Genomic DNA, 17,596 nt, shown 5'->3' with positions numbered 1-17,596 from the left:
GAAATTTTGAGCGTTGAGATGCGCTGGACCAGGCCAGGTTGGGTTGGACTGCCAGACCTATCTCAACAGCCTGGTAGGCTTGGACCAACCTCGGCTTCCTACCGGGCCGGGCCTAGCCTGTTGAGTTCATAATAGAGGCCCTGTACGGGCCCGAATAAAACCCCGGTTGACCTGACTTGTTTTCCTTACTGGTCGGTTTCGGGCCAGCCCGGACCATAGACACCACTACTGTGAAGGCTTCAGTTACAAAGCATGGTGTTATGAATCATAGCGCCCTTTTGTTAAGCAAACTCAAGGTAGATGTTGCTGGGTCTGAGACACTAGCTAAGTTTATCAACTGTTGTTCTCCTATACCTCTATATATTTCTCATGTCTCCTTTCTGTCAGATGGCGATCAAAACAGATGAAGATTTATTCTTTCAATGCAATTACGCTGTCTTAATATGGTCTGGTGCATCTCAACGTTGAAAGGAACTTCGGTGCTTGGCAGACTAGGTAGCATGGTGTTTACTGCCTTTTTTTCTCATATTTGAACTGAACGGAATAATAGAGTATTCAGGGGAGAAGCACGACCTCAACAAATTGTCATTCAAACAGAGATAACTGAAATTAGAATCAAAGTGATGGCCTGGTAAACAAAGCCAAGTGCTTCGGGTGAGGCTCAACAAATTTTACACAATTGGAACCTGCCTGGTATTATGGCTGACGGCAAAGGCAACCAAAACATGTAAATGGAAAGACCCAGAGGTTGGAGAAATTCTTATTAACACCGGTGGGGCATACGATAGTGTACATGGAGGGTCCGACGCAATACTACGAGACCATACAGGGGGCATTATTCTAGCATTAGCTTCTATCTCAGAGAGTATTTCAGTTTTGACACACGAATTGCAAGGAGTTCTTCTAGGACTTCGGCTAGCGATCAGACTTGAAAAGAATAGAGTGAAAAATCGCGACGGACTCCTCCCTAACCGTTTCTATCTTGACAAACAAAGATAAAAACCCCCATGTTAGGTTATTAGACTAGTCCGTGAAATTCGATCCATGTGGGACCGATTTGAGGTCTGCTCCTTTATACATGTGTATCAGTAAGCTGCAGAGTTCCTGTCGAAAACGAGACCAAATGCAGGCTATTTGGAGATGCACCCGAGTTCCATTCCGGAGGCACTAGCTAAAATTCTACGGGACGACAAAAGAGGTGTTATTAGGATTCGACATCATTAATGTTTGTCAGATGCAATTTGTTTCCAATTTTTTGGTTTTATACCTTTAGAGATGTTTGATTTGTTGACCTTATTTCGGAATTCATTGTAAAGGGTGGGGCTCTATAACCTGATGAAAATTTCAAAAATAAGAAATTCATGTCTTTTTATTTTGATTTATTCTTGTTCTTATATCTGAGTGTCTTTAGGTACGATCACTTCTTAGCAAAGATCACAAGGTAGACGATTTGAAAGCAGACAAAATGCTTGAGTTATACCTTTTTTTTTTTTTTTTTTTTTTGTTGAACTAGCTTGAGTTATACCTCTCAACCCAAAAAAATATGGCCAGCGCTTTGGGGAAAGCTAAATAGTTTTGGGGGTGTGAAATTTTAAAAGGAATATGTAAAATTTTGAAAATTTTCTGGGGAAATATATTTTAGGGGAAATTTTCCACCTCACCTCTCTCTCACCACCTCACCTCTTCTCTCTCTCCTCCATCTCATCTATTCTCTCTGCCACCTCATCTTCTTGCCACTTCATCATCTTCACCGACAAAGGTCGCCGGCCGGTCAATTTTCCGGCCGGCGACCTTCAAACATAAAAAATAAAAAGTTTTTTTTTTATTTCATCTCTCCTCTCTAAAAAAAAAAAATTTTTTTTTTTTTCATCTCCTCTTTCTCTCTCTAAACTCCGGCGAAGGGGGTTTCCCTTCGCCGGAGTTTAGAGAGAGAAAGAAGAGATGAAAAAAAAAGGTTTTTTTTTTTTTAGAGAGAGAGGAGAGATGAAATAAAAAATATACTTTTTTATTTTTATGTTTAAAGGTCGCCGGCCGGAAACCGGCCGGCGACCTTTGCCGGTGAAGTAGCAAGAAGATGAAGGGGCAGAGAACTGAGATGGAGAAGAGAGAGAAGAGGTGAGGTGGAGAGAGAGGTGAGGTGGAGGGAGTTGAGGTGGATGTTTTTATTTTTCCCCCTAACAACTTACAAAATAAAATAGTCAAAAAAAATTGACCAATTTTTGACCAAGTCTTCACACCCCGGAAACTATTTAGCTTTCCCCAAAGCGCTGGCCAAAAATATTCATGTCTTTTTTTTTTATGGGTTTTTTGGGCTTATCCCCTCCTCACTAATTGGTAATTGAGTTTACCCCCCTCAATAATGGGTAATTGAGTTTACCCCATTGGACTTACTATTAGTGACAAAAATACAAATGTTATGTTTGGCGTACGTGAAATAATTGCCACTACCAAGAACAACTATTCTTCAATATGATTCATATTAGGGATTCTACGTCATTTTATTGTTTGATTTGGTCAGGGATATGATTAGTAAAGATTGATTTTGTTTATATATTATTTACTTTCTGATTTTATTGTCACATACCAAACATATCCTTAGTAGCTTTGACAAAAAATCTAAATTCAAGGGGGTAAGTTCAATTACCAATTACTGAAGGGGGTAAACTCTATTACCAATTAATTGTGAGGGGATAAGCTCAAAAAACCCTTTTTTTATTTACTTATTTATTTATTTATTATTGTTTGAGTAGCTACCTATTGTTTCCATATTATTTTTATGCGGATCTTGACTAAAATTTACCTCTTTTCTTGTTTGTAGACCAATGCAGGTTTGAGGTTCTTAAAAGACTCCTGGATACCTCCCAACAATCTCTCTGATTACAGGTGGTAAAACTCTGTCGAATCTACTCCTCGTGTGTAAATGGGTTTAGATACGTGCGGCGGATGTCAATCTGTTGTCTTTTGATTGATCAAAGCTAACTAATATTTGGCTTAGTAGGATCCACCTTTTTTTTCTAATGTAGAAGGAATTCTCTCGTTAGTACTTCAAACCATGTCTCACAATTCTAATGCCTTAGTGTACATTCCTATTCCTATACAAACCAAACAACAAGTTAGGAATCTATCACGAATGAAACTCTTATTCTTGGTCGAACCAAACATTAAACCAAAATAATCTAATTCTCGGGAATCGCATTACGAGAATGTGGTTCCCGGGAATGACATTCCATTCTCGCGCGCCAAACATGACCTTAAAGTTTTGGATAAAATCTAATAAAATTTTGTGAAACAATTCAGATGTCAATAAAGTAATTGTTATTAATTTTCGAATATATTGTGTGAGTTTAACATTTTGATGGACAATTGTCAGCATAGAAATCAAGTATGATGCTCCTATAGGTGTCCTACTTTTTTAGCTCTTGGCTCCTCGAACACTCATCAACTTCTTCGTATTCTTCTTCTTCCAAAATGTTAATCCATACATTCTTTGTGTTTTTTGAAGGATATCATCATCTGTAACTTGTTTTGAAGAAAGAATTAAAGAAATGATTCAAAAGCTCTTCATTTCATTTTTAAATGGGTTCCAAGAATCTCAGAGTTTGAAATTTTTTCAAAGTAGTTAAACCGTTGAAAAGTGTTCATCATAAGTTTTGGGTTGATTTCGAGTAGTTTTCCAGTGATTTGTAAGTTGAATTGAGTTTATCTAATGTGAAAATTCTAAATGGTCTCGGATTCATACATGCGCGGGAGATCTCGACTGGACAATCCAAAGGAAGAGCTCCGATAGATTGTTTCCCTAAGCTTGAAGATTTGTTTTTTCGTCCGTTGTTAACTTTTATCCAGTCAAACTTTGTATCTCGTTACTTTGACTGTTATATTATTGGCGTTTCTCAAAAAAAAAAAGACTCTTGTATGGCGCTTACAAGGAAATTTTGGGCGCCTTAGAGGCACCCAAGCAAAACAATTGTTTGAGTGATATATTTCCTCGAGGAAAAGTCTTTCCTAGGGGAGAAAATCCGTCGGAATCAAATCGAGGCCTTAATCAGTGGCGAGGCTAGAAACTTATACTAATGGGGCATTTTTTAGTCATAGTTCTCAAAAAAAAAAATCAGATATACTTATTCAAAATTATACATCCAATGGTTCATTCAATCCCATACATATCTATAATCGTACAAGGTGAATCTACAACATTATAATAACTATCAAATCTTTACATCATTCTCATCAAGTATCAGGCCGTGACTCAGTGGCATAGGTATAAATTAGTCACTCATCCAAAATTGGATGTAAATTCAAATATCATTTTTTGATCATAGGGCTTCTGAGTTTTCCTAATGTGTTCCCATTTTCTAACTTTGGCTTGTAAAATTGTGGAAAGAATCTATCACTTGCCATTAATAAAATATTCTCAAAGCACTAAAAATGCATAACATTTAAAGTTTTAATCCTCTAATATATTACTCAACCTAAATGTTAATGTTCCTTGTCTATAATCAAAAGGGTTTAGAAATATTTGATTTAATGTAATCATTGAAAAATTTTAAATTTGGACTTTATTGAAATTTGACATACCATGAGTGATTATCGTGTCTTGGAAGAACCTTACCAAAACGAAAAAATTTGCCTACTTAAGGCACAAGAAAAATCAACAATGTAAACAAGAATGTCAATGGGTATGGGTGGAATCAGGTTTAGTTGTTTTATTGTCTTGGTTGCAACATTACTTGCAATCCAGACTTTTGAGTGTGTGGGTCAATTTCAGATCCATCATGTGTATTTGCAAAACGATATACCCGATTGGGCATTCACGGTACGCTGCCAATCTAAAGATGACGATCTAGGTCAAGATGTACTACCATCTGGTAAGTTTATAACGTGGCAATTCAGACCACACGTTTTCAAGACGACATTATTTTGGTGTCATCTTTGGCGGACGAGCGTCAACGGGCCTAGCATTAATTTCGCTTTTGATATTTACGATTTCAGACGAGATATAGCTGTTTGCAGGAAGAATTGTAAATGGTCGATTCGTGTAGATGGTATATACCAGTATCAAGAGTATGCTGAACCCCCAAGTTATAAGTTAATGTTTCCTTGGCCAAAATGATTAATATTATGATGTAAACAGCGCCATGGTGATGTCTGTTATATTCACATAAATTTAGGGATAAATGTTTGGTTTTGCTTAATGTTTTAGACTTGTTTTATTATATGAACATGTTTTAGACTTATTATTATATGACAGGTAAATCCTCTTTTTATTTTTTCTCTTTTTATATTTACATACTTTTATTTCGAAAATGAATTGACAAATAAACTAATTTTACTACTACAGATCTATTACAACCATGTTCGACAACTCTAGTGTCTAAGTGGACTTTATAATTAATTCGGATGTCAAGAAAATTAATACTCAAATATATTGTGTGAGTTTAACGTATTGATATACAATAGCCCATTCGTAAACGAAGTATTGTGTTCCTATAGACGTCCCACTTTTTTTTTAGCTATAGGCCCGTCATCCTATAGGCATTCCTTTTACTCTCTTTGTCCATAAGCGAACACTCTTCTTGTTATTAGAAATTTGTTCCAAAAATTTGAGTTTGACAATTTCTCAAAGTAATCAAATCCTTGAAAATTGTTTATCATCTGTACAAGAGAACTTGCATATATTAAATATACAAGATAATCTCAAAAAAGAATTATAATATCTTAAGACTACGAAATATCAATTTCATCACAATACGGTGGATTTCGACCGTCTCATCTCAGCCACCTGATGTAGCCAGCCAATAGAAGGTAATGAACTTGCGTTCAACAAGGCACGAGAACACCCACAATAGCAGCTACGGTATCCAAAGAGAATACCTTCAATTAAAGGTTTAACTCCTAAGCTCGAATCTCTCGTCTCGATTGCGGAAGGACAAATTTAGACATCATAACTAAGGTAGACCTTCCTAAGCATTACGTCTATCCAGAGGTCATACCTAGTCAAATGAACGTTCCAACCGGTTAATGTAGAGTGATCGAACGCGTCGTCTAGTCGCTTAACTATATAAAGCGTGACAAGACACATGAGAGTGGATCTAGGCTATCAATTCTTGGTTTTAGCCGATTAAGTATGTGAGGTGCACAACAGAACACATGAAAATCAATTGAAAGATACTCCAAATTGTTTCAACCGACATCGATTTATTAGGTACATTCAAATCAAATTACACATAATTGTATATTAACAATTAGGCATTCATGGAGTACAAGACTTTAAAGCAAGAAAAAGAAGAATATCATAAAGCAAGAGTGAGAGTCTTCGTTTTGGATTGTATTGCGAGGTTACGATAGACAGAAAAGAATCCTTACATGCCAATCATCTCTCTGTGGAGAAAGCGGTTTCCCCTAAGGAGTGATAACATAAGATCCCCATAAAAAAATGTTGGTTGCCTCAAATCAAAACTCTATCTTCATCCTTTCAAATCCTAACCACTATGGAAGCTTTTCTTAAAAACATGAGAACCAAAGTCAAATACAATCAAGCCCAACGAAAACCATTTCTTGCTTTTTAGCTTTTAAAACTATGGTCACACAAAAACCAAGAAGATCAAGAAGAAAACCCCTACAAAATAAATGAAGAACTTGAAGAATGAAGCTAGGAACAGGGTGTTAAAGCAGCTTGCCTTGGCCGGACCTAGCAACCTTAGTCCGGCCAAGGAACAGCTCGACCGAGTAAGCTTTGGCTTGACCAAATAGTTGCTCGACCAAGTTTACCTTGAGTTGGGGCTCCCTTTTGTCCCCTTCATCCTCATTTAGTCCCTTTTAATAGGATGCGTGATATAAGACAGATCGAAAATAAGAGATTCGGCGGTCAAGATGAGTTCCAGAAATAATATTCGTGTGTAACACCTGTATGTACGTGATGGATCGAAAAGACGAGATCCGGCAATCAAGAAGAATTCAGAATATTCCAAGATATTTGAAGACGTGTGAAGATATGTAATATTTAGTATAATATATGGCCGCGGCTTTGGAGAATAAAGAAAATTCTCCAGGGAATAAAGACTTTTCTTAAAACTAGTCAAATAAAATTGACTTTTATGTTTCTTTTTATTGCTAAGGGGCTTCTAATTTTAGAAGATGCTATAAAAAAAGGCTCCTCCATCTCATCACCTCTCTACCACCTCTCTCTACCACCTCATCTTTACGCCATCTCATCATCTTCTCCGGCAAGGTCGCCGACCGGCCGGCGACCTTCAAACATTAAAAAAAAAAAAAAAAATCTCTCTCCTCTCTCTCTCTCCATTTCCTTTCCTCTCTCTAGAACAGATCTAAAGAGAGAGGTTTCACGAACAACCTCTTCATCCATAAAATCTCATTGCAACATTCTGTAATGGCAATATATTCTACCTTTGTAGTAGATAAAGCTACACACTTCTGTAATTTAGATTGCCATGGCACTGCTCTCCCAGAAAATATAAATATGTAGCATGATGTGGACCTTTTGGAGTCTACATCTCCTGCCATGTCTGCATCTGTGTAACCGACTAATAATGACTTATCATTACCAAAACATATACGGGCATTAGACGTATCTCCAAGATATCAAAATCCACTTCACTGCTAACCAATGCTCTTTGCCTGGATTGGCAAGAAATCTGCTTACTACTCCAACTGCAAATGCAATGTCCGGTCTCGTCCACACCATTGCGTACATCAAGCTTCCTACAGCTGAAGCATAAGAAATTTTCTCCATTTCTTCTTTCTCACTTCTAATTTGATGGACACTGATCACGAGTCAACTTGAAGTGACTGGCTAATGGACAACTCACTAGTTTTGTCTTGTCCATATTGAATCTTTCTAGAACCTTCTCAATGTATCTTTCTTGTGATAACCAAAGTTTTCCAGCTTTTCTATCACGAGAGAAATGCATGCCGAGAAATTATTTTGCTGGACCCAAGTCTTTCATATCGAAATAATTGTTTAGTTCCTTCTGTAACCTGCTAATTTTACTAGCATCCTGACCAACAATCAACATATCAACACCATGAGGCAGAACTATCAAATATCCACCAGGATATGAACGAAAACACAATTATCTGAAGTTGTCCTGTGATACCTTTGATCCTGAACGATTCAAACTTTTTGTAACACTATCATGGTGTGATGGGTCATGAAAATGTCCCATCAGAGTCGTTTAATTTAGTCGAGTTAGTTCGTTTCGAGTCTTTATTATAATAAAATGGTTGGTTTTCTTGATTAGGTGTCTTTTGGAGAGTTAGGTGTGAAAAACGGTTAAAAACGAGGAAAAGATGCACGAAGAGTATTTTGGTCATTTGGAGTCAAGGACATTCTGGTAATTTGGCCAAGGTCAGTGTGTGGTTGAAAAGTAAAGGTCGAGACGAGTCCGTAGGAGAAAATGGAAGTCAAATCGGAGTCCGGATGGAGGAATAAATCAAGGTCAAAGTTGGGTCAAATACTGTTGACCAGGTGGGATATATTCGGTAGAAATTCGGGCACGCGGGATACAAGAAGACACGTGGCGCGCTCTAGGGACCGGTGTATCCAATTCCCGTATTCACGCTAAGCAGCGAAATGGCCCTTATAAGCCTGATCCGGTGGAGCGCAACGCAACTTAACCCGGTAGCCCCACTTCAACGTTTTAATCTTGACCGTTCTTCTCCGCGTGTCCCAGATCGACGGTTGATGCTTCTGTGTAGCCCGTTGCAACTTAACTCCGTGCATCCCGAGCCCACGTTTTGATCTTGGTCGTCCGCTACCGCGTTCTTCAGATCGTGCGGCTGCTGAGCATCTCGTCCTTTGTTCTTGTTTTGTGTTTCCCGAAGTTGCTTAACTTCTATGATCCCGGACGCGTGTCACTCTCCTGTCCCTTTAGATCCGCGTACACCTTCCATCCGACGGCTGCTGAACCAAGCGCAAGTTATTAAGTTATACCCGACCACACCCTAAACATCCCCAAACTTAGATTTTGCTAGTCCTCGAGCAAAACAAAAGAAAAACTTAACTCACTTTCGGAGGAATCCCGGTTGCATTTAGCGTATGCAACGAGCCGTTAAACCCCTAGGTTGCCCTAGTGGACGAGTGTGGTCTCGTGAGGGTTTCCATAGATGACACCCACAAACATCATGGTTTCAAATACACAAGGGTCCAAAATCCAAATCGTAGATAAGCATGATTGATATAGTAAAGGGTTTAAGCATGTCAACACATAATGAATCAAGTAAATAAGCTCTTGTAAAGGCTAAAGGCCCCTTCACTAATGATCTTACCCTAAAATGCAAGTGTCATACCATAATAAGCACATCTATGTTCCGAAGTCACAAAACCTTGATTCCCAAGTTAGTACATTTCGCCTCGACTTCGGCCTCACGGACATACACTCCAAATATGAAATCACTCAAGAATGGTTCGCTCGTATGTGTGAGTGTGATCACTTAACTAGGACTCAACACATAAAAAGGGGTGAGGACAACATTTTGGAACGAATGATCTTCGAAAAGGAATTAGCCACTAATAGAGTGGGGAAGCTCACTCGCCCTTCTCACTCATTCTACCCTCTAAAAATGCCTTCTAAAGGTTAGCGGATACAATAGATGATGTGATGGTGGTGGATTCCCGAGAATTTCGACCTCTTCATTATGGTAGAACCTCTTAAGCATCTCAACATTTGTTTCTTGCTTCGAATACTTATTCATGAACAAAAACACCAACACATATTTACAATCACATCACTCACACCAAATAGCTAACACATGCTCAACATACACAAAAATCACTTTATTTCACTTTTTTTATTTTCTTTTCATATCACTTTTTTCATTCCTTTTTTCTTTTTCTTTTTTTTTTTTTTTTTTTTTTCATAACACAAATACAATCAACCAAAACAAAATACTACACGCACAACTCTATTCTTGCAATCAACTTTTCATTTCATACTTGCTTTTGACATTCTTCATTCTTTTATTCTTCTATCTCATGTCTTTATTCTCGGGATATAAGATGATGGATGGTGATGGAGTATCCACTTTCCTCTAGTTGGCATTCTCATTAGGTTTCATGGACTACAAGGGCAAGGTTAATTCGCTATCCTAATGTCACTCCTAGTGGCTAAGGAAATTGAGCACACGAGATCAAATGAGCTCTTTTACAAGTTACGAGGTTGAGTAGCTCTTCATTCTACTCGGAGTTAGCGCGGAAGAGTACACTCGAATGGCAATTTAGGCTTTGAGCTCTCACATGGGTTAAGTCTCCACTAATGACTACTTTAGGTATCTTAGAAATGTTTCTTCTTCAATAAGATGTCACTCACAAGGCACAACACAAACACTAAAAGACTCGACTTTCATGCAAAGGCCATTAGCAATCACAAAACTCATCAACTCGACACATATGCATCAAAATTCTTAAAACTATCACTAGAATCACATGCAAATCTACTTAAAATGTTCAAAATTTTCAAATTTTGGATAATTTGAACCCTTTTGTCTTTGAAACCCATGGTCATGCATTGGTTATGGTCATATCCCGCATCCCCAAACTTAAAACTAACATTGTCCTCAATGTTCTAAGCATATACTCACCAAAAGATAAAGAGACACATCAATCTAAAGAGAAGAGTGGAGAGATATTACCATAACCGAAGGAGATAAAAGATGATACTACCAAGGCTCATGTATAAAGAGGTTCCAAGTTGATGTCAAGCTCGAGCCATCCCCAAACTTGGAACAAACCACGCCTTAGAAGTAAAACATATAAGAATTGCTCCTAAATTATCAACAAATATCATGAGAATGAATCACATAAAAGACATGACCACATACAAATCTACCACTTACGTGGGTATACACGATTGCATTGAGCTATGCAATTAGCCTTTGATTCTATTGATTTCACACAAGAACACGAGTTATGTCTCGTGGAGGGTTTCCAGAGATGATACCCACAAACATCAAGACCCATTAATCGGCCTAACGATCATAAAGCAAAAGACGAAAGATTTGGAGGTCAACCCAAAGAAAGCTATATACAAATGATAATCGTCTCACAACTATGTAGAAACTATAAAGTGCAAGTAAGACGATTGAAGAAAATAAGCCATCCCCAAACTTAGTGGATGCACGGTCCACTAAGTAAGCATAAATGCTAGGGGCGACGACTAAGAAGTCGTCAAAAGGATCGGCATACAAGTGAAGGGCTAAGAGGTCAGTCGAAGGCAAAAAGTCATCTGGAAGCTTAGTGGATAGAACATCCACTATGTCCATAGACACTCTAGGAAAGAGGTCTGAAATGTCCCAAAAGGGATCAACGACCGAGTCTGAGATCACGTGAAAGGTTGAACTGGACTCTAAGGGTAAGGCAATAGGCTCGGGGACCAAGTCAAGGTCCATGGTTTCCTAAGGTAAATAGTCTGACAAACTATCCAACATGTCTCTAACTACTACGTTATCAATATCCTCAAAGGCATCTGGAGCCTCGCAGTCAGTTATAACATCATGTCTGGCATCTAAGACTGACTCCCTACAAGTGTCGAAAATTGAAAAGTTCAAAATAGTGTCATCCCCAAACTTGTTCATAGAGCCATCATCCTGAATCTCAAAATCTAATGTAGTCCTATCATGATGAGATGACACATGGTGAGGAAACGAGACAACAAGGTTATCAGTTTGTTCAAGTTCTTGGGTCCTCTCAGTTGATTCGTCGACATTTAACTTAGTACTAGGGTATGACGTATTACCCTCGCCATCGGACCTAGTACCCTCTTGAGTTTGGGGTGGTAAAACCCCTTCCTCGTCGGCTAATAATTGTGACATCATCATCTCTAATGGACGATTTAGAGACTCTAATTGATGATTTAGAGACTCAAACCTCTGATGTAACTTTTGTTGCATTTGAATCTGCGTCTGTTCAAATCGATCTTGTGTCTCTTCAAGTTGTAACATCATTTCAGTCAGACGACTCACAGACTCTAATTGAGATTTATCTTCAAGAGTCTCTTCATGATAAGGCTCACAAGTGTAATTAAATGAAGACTCTTGATAATAACTCCCACCGTACATACTAGGATCATACCTGCCTCTAAAATCATTGGTCTCAGAATAGTGTGAAATGTAAGGTCTCTTATACATATTTGATGTCGGACCATATCCATCACTAATCTGATCATCTCTACACATCCATCGGTATTCTCCTAGGGTCATACGAGATCGGTCAGACTCAAATGGTCTATTCCCCTCACTAATCGAAACATCTCTACACATCCTTTGGTATTCACCTAAGGTCATATCAGGTCGGTTAGTGCGGGGAATCCTCGAAATAAGCTCATCATCATCAACATCGAATGGCCAACCGTTATAAGAACGGACCATGATCTAACAATATTCAAAGATGGTAACACATAATCACAAAATGGGAACTAACAATTATAGAACTAACAATCGCACAAAAGTAAGAAAGAAGAGATAAAATGCGATACTATCGACTTTTCGCTTTTCTTCACGATTCCTTCCTTTCCTTCGCTCCTATGTCTCTTCTAGCTATTTCCTTGAAATGGTACCTAAAAAAAAAATAAACTTAAGAAAATAAAAAAACAAATAAAGCAAAAACGTCTAAGTAAGAAATTAACACTAAACTAATGAACAAACAAGCAAACGATATCCTAACTACTAAACCTATCCCCGGCAGCGGCGCTAAAAACTTGATAGGCCTATTTTTAGGCCTATCATGGTGCTTGTGCAGCCCATATAAACTTTTCTCTAACTTACAAACCAAATGTTCCTTACTATTGAGATACGTGTGTAAACAAGTGATATAAGAGACAGATCAAGATGAAGAGATCCGACGATTAAGACTATTCCGAGATATTTGAAGATCCACAATATTTACTTTCATATATTTGGAATATCTCTGTAATATATCTAATATTATTATTAGATAAGTTTTATATTATTTCCTAGTTTAGTTAGGAGAATCTAGGAAACCTTGAACCCTAATTTCTCTATAAATAAGAGAGGGATGTAGGGAATCAACCATCAAGTTATGTAACCGATCAACCCCACATACAATTGTATGTGGTGATTATTAATAATGAAGTTATTTCTCCGTGGATGTAGGTCTTAGGTATCCGACCGAACCACGTTAAATATTATGTCATTCATTTTATGTTTATCTATCCGATTATACATTAATCGTGACTTTATCATATCTCTGATTATTATATAATCGTGATTTTAATATGGTATCCGATTATATGTTAAAGTCACGATTATGTGATAATCGGAAATATGATAAAGTCACGATTAATATATAATCGGATAGATAAACATAAAATAATGACACGATATTTTAACGTGGTTCGGTCGGATACTCAAGACCTACATCCACAGAGAAATAATTTTTTATTAATAATCACCACATACAAATGTATATGGGTTTGATCGGTTACATTGGTCAGACATAACTCGATGAATTTGATTCCCTACAACCCTCTCATATTTATAGAAAAATTAGGGTTCAAGGTTTCCTGGTTTCTCCTAACTAAACTAGGAAATAATATAAAACTTATCTAATAATAATATTAGATATATTACAGAGATATTCCAAATATATGAAAGTAAATATTGTGGATCTTCACATATCTTCAAATATCTCGGAATAGTCTTAATCGTCGGATCTCTTCATCTTGATCTGTCTCTTATATCACGTGTTTACACACTGATATCTCACATTCTAGTTGCATTCAACTCTCATTCATGAATTAACTTGAATCATGTGTAAATTGCATACTACTGTTTTCCTTTCATATTTCTGAACAATAAATCTAGCCTCAGCTCTGATACCAGTGTTGGGTGGTTTTGGGTCTCTCTCACCCCAAAAGCTAGCTCAAGAGGTAAGGCTTCTCCCACACTTATTAACACACCCCATGCCCCTTCCACAACAAATGTGGGATTAACCTAACAATCTCCCCCTCACATATTGGCTTAACTTCAATAGTTATTGGGCTGAGACTTGTTATTACCTGGGCTCTGATACCAGTGTTGGATAGTCTTGGGCCTCTCTCACCCCAAAAGCTAGCTCAAGAGGTAAGACTTCTTCCGTACTTATTAACGCACCCACTGCCACTTCCACAACCAATGTGTGATTAACCTAACAGGCGGATGAGAGTTAGCTTCGCAACCCGAGCCTTAATCTACTTTTAGATTAAAAAAAAAAGAGGTTTGTCGAAAGTATGCGAGGAACCTTGATCTTTGTTCAGCCTAAGAGACATGCCAGTTACGCAGGAGACTAGATGATATAATATTCATTTGTCTTATCATGAGATAAGATCGTAGTTCGCTACGATAAGAAAGATTATATTCATTGTGTTTAACAACTTTGGACATGGTCTATGAAATGGGACATCTAGTATATTGTAATTATTAGAATTCACATTATAAATTTGTTGTTTACGGTAATTACATTTCTTTTGCTGCACCTGCATCCCAAAAATGATTGCGAGATACGTGCCATCAAGGCATGAGCATGGTACATGTTAAAATGCGAATATAATCGTAAATTTCATTTTTAATTTACAAATATTAACTTTTTTCGAATAGAAATCATATATTACTACACAAAAGTCCTATTACAATACAATGATAACATAGGAGGAAGTATTACAATCCATATTCTGTTACAACTATGAGTACACGCTCATTTTGCTAATTTGTCTACTGGAGCATTGCTTTGATTGTAGATGAATGAAAAAATGATTCTTAAAAATTGCGGAAGGAGTCTTCTGATCTTTTTAATATGAGTTTTTGATTGCGATTGAATCGAAATTTTGGAGTTGCAGAGATGGCATATGAGGCTTTAATTAAGACTTGCGATGTGGATATATTTTAGATTTTTTTTTTGGTTGTCCATCTGAGACCATGTAGGATTGCCTTATTTCACTTTCTTCTATATTTCTAGCTCTAAGAGCATCTCCAATGCAAAACTAAAAAAAAAACTCAAATAGTCTTATGTGTCAAGGCTCAATTGAGTTTCTCTTTCTTAGATGTCAATGTTGAGACACTCAATTCAAAAGACATCTCCAATACTACACTCTAAAAACTTTAAAATAACTTAGGTGTCATTTCCTAGATGGGTAGATTTGCTTTTAATATTGAGTGGTCAATTGAGATCTTCAAAAGAAATCTCAAATATTGAGTTTCTTCTTGAGATATCTCAACATTAAATGATACCACATCATTTTGAGATATAAATTGAGTGTTGCATTGGAGATGCTCTAATGCAACACTCAAATGGAAAAACTTAGAGTGTCACCTAGGATTTTTTGAGTTTTTTGTAAAAAAAACTCTCCAATGCAACACTCAATTTGGATCTCAAAATGATGTGGCATCATTTAATATTGAGATATCTCAAGAAGAAACTCAATATTTGAGATTTCTTTTGAGGATCTCAATTGACCACTCAACATTGAAAGCAAATCTAACCATCTAGGAAATGACAAGTAAGTTATTTTTAGGTTTTTAAAATGTTGCATTGGAGATGTCTTTTGAATTGAGGATCTCAACATTGACATATAGGAAAAAGAAACTCAATTGAGCCTTGACATATAGGACTATTTGAGTTTTTTTTCAGTTTTGCATTGGAGATGCTCTAAGAATGGCTGATTTTGCTTCAATGAAATGCACCTTAACATAAATGCATAACTAACTTTTTCACCTTTTCCTTAATTACTTAACATAAATGCATCCATTAAATGCTGCTCATATCATTAAATTGCACCAATGGGTTTCTCCTTTTAATTCATCAATAAATGCCAATATCTTTTAGATATTCTAAACAAGAAAATTTTGGCTATAAAAGAAAGACCCTTTGCACAAAATCAACAATCCCAAAGAAAAACAGTGAGAATGAGTAAGGTTGGAAATAGATTTAGCTATTTTCTTGCTTTGGTTGCAGTAGTTCTTGCCATACAAACATTAGAATGTATGGGTCAGTTTGCAATCAACCATGTTTATTTGCATAATAATATATCGGAAGAAACGATTTTCAATGTACATTGCAAATCAAAAGACGATGATCTACAAGAGCATGCACTAGCGTACACCGAGTTTGTGACATGGAAATTCAGATCACATGCTTTTAAGAAAACATTATTCTGGTGTCATACTTGGTGGACTAACTCAACTGGAAGAAATGTTGATTTATCTTTTGAGATTTACAATGTTAATCGAGACATGTTTATCTGTATTAAGAACTGCAATTGGACTGCTCGTCATGATGGTATGTACCAGTATCAAGAATATAGTAAACATAAAGATCATAAATTAATGTATCCTTGGCCATAGTAATTCATATATTATCATGTAAACCGCGTGATGAAGACGATGATGAAGCTGTTATATTTACATAAATCTAAGAATAAATGTTGGTCTTGGGTAATATTTTATTATGTACAAGGTTGAATCTTTTCTTCTCTTGGGGTTTATTTTTCTCTATTTTGATTAATTATGGTAGTGTGTACCTAAGTTTATGATGAATAGGTAATTTGATGATCCATTCATGAAAGCAGAGGAAGGAGCGCATCGGTTGGGTTTTTTTAGGTTTCTAAATCTTTGAGCATGTCTAATGTAAAATTCAAAATAATATCTATCACTCTTATGTCTCAATTCTATATTGAGATTCACATTCTTAGGGGTCAAAATATGTTATTTTTCATATCTCTAAAGTTGCAATGCGTACTTATGAGGCATGTTTGTAATTATAAAACCTTCATTAGTTATTTTGAAGATTTATCAAAAGAAAAATGATTACTACTAGTTCCTAAGGACCTAAGGTGCCTTCTGGGGATCTTGATCTCTAAGATTGCGAAATCATCTAAGAAACCCAAATTTGATAACATGTTGGAGAGTTTCTGACGTTATTAATGCTGCAAATGAGAGGCCGTAAAGAGCTTCTAATATAGGCTAAGAATTTGGTCCAATTTGACTCCAGCCTCAAGGATTTACTTTTAAGAGATTTTTTTTAAATAGGTCAAAACAATATCGAAAATAAGTAAAAAAAGAATTGAACACTCCATAATTATTATTCAAGTCAAAAAACATATAAAGACTGAAGTACTCTTTTATCAATTTTGTTTAATTTTTTTTTAAAACAAATAAAGATGCATTAATTAATATCATAGTACAACTCGTGAGCTATAGGTACCGGTATATCAGAAATGTCTCATAGTTTAACTACATTGTTTTCAAGTGCGTGTTGCACGAGTAAGTGCGTACTTTTATTGTTAACTCTATTACAATAAAGAGAATTGGACAGTAGAAAATAAATTAGTGAAGTCGTTAATGTCCTTCACTAAAGCTTTGTACTTCCATGGGATAGATTGTGGGTCTTCCAGGATCCAGTCAAGAATAGTTTTGGCATCTGATTCTAATATAATATCTTCAAGTGTAGATGCTTCGCCAGTTCCAATCCTTGTAATATAGTCATGGCTTCTGTAAATGTTGTTGTTGGCGGTGGTAGTAATGTTGTCATACCCTTAATTAAGTTTCCTTCCACATCTCTTATAATAACTCCAGTGTCTGAGAAATTTTC

Source organism: Eschscholzia californica, unplaced genomic scaffold (assembly GCF_041429995.1).
Source record: "Eschscholzia californica isolate CP2 unplaced genomic scaffold, dmEscCali1.0.p SCAF_3, whole genome shotgun sequence".
Taxonomy (NCBI): Eukaryota; Viridiplantae; Streptophyta; class Magnoliopsida; order Ranunculales; family Papaveraceae; genus Eschscholzia; species Eschscholzia californica.
This window is presented reverse-complemented; position numbering follows the sequence as displayed.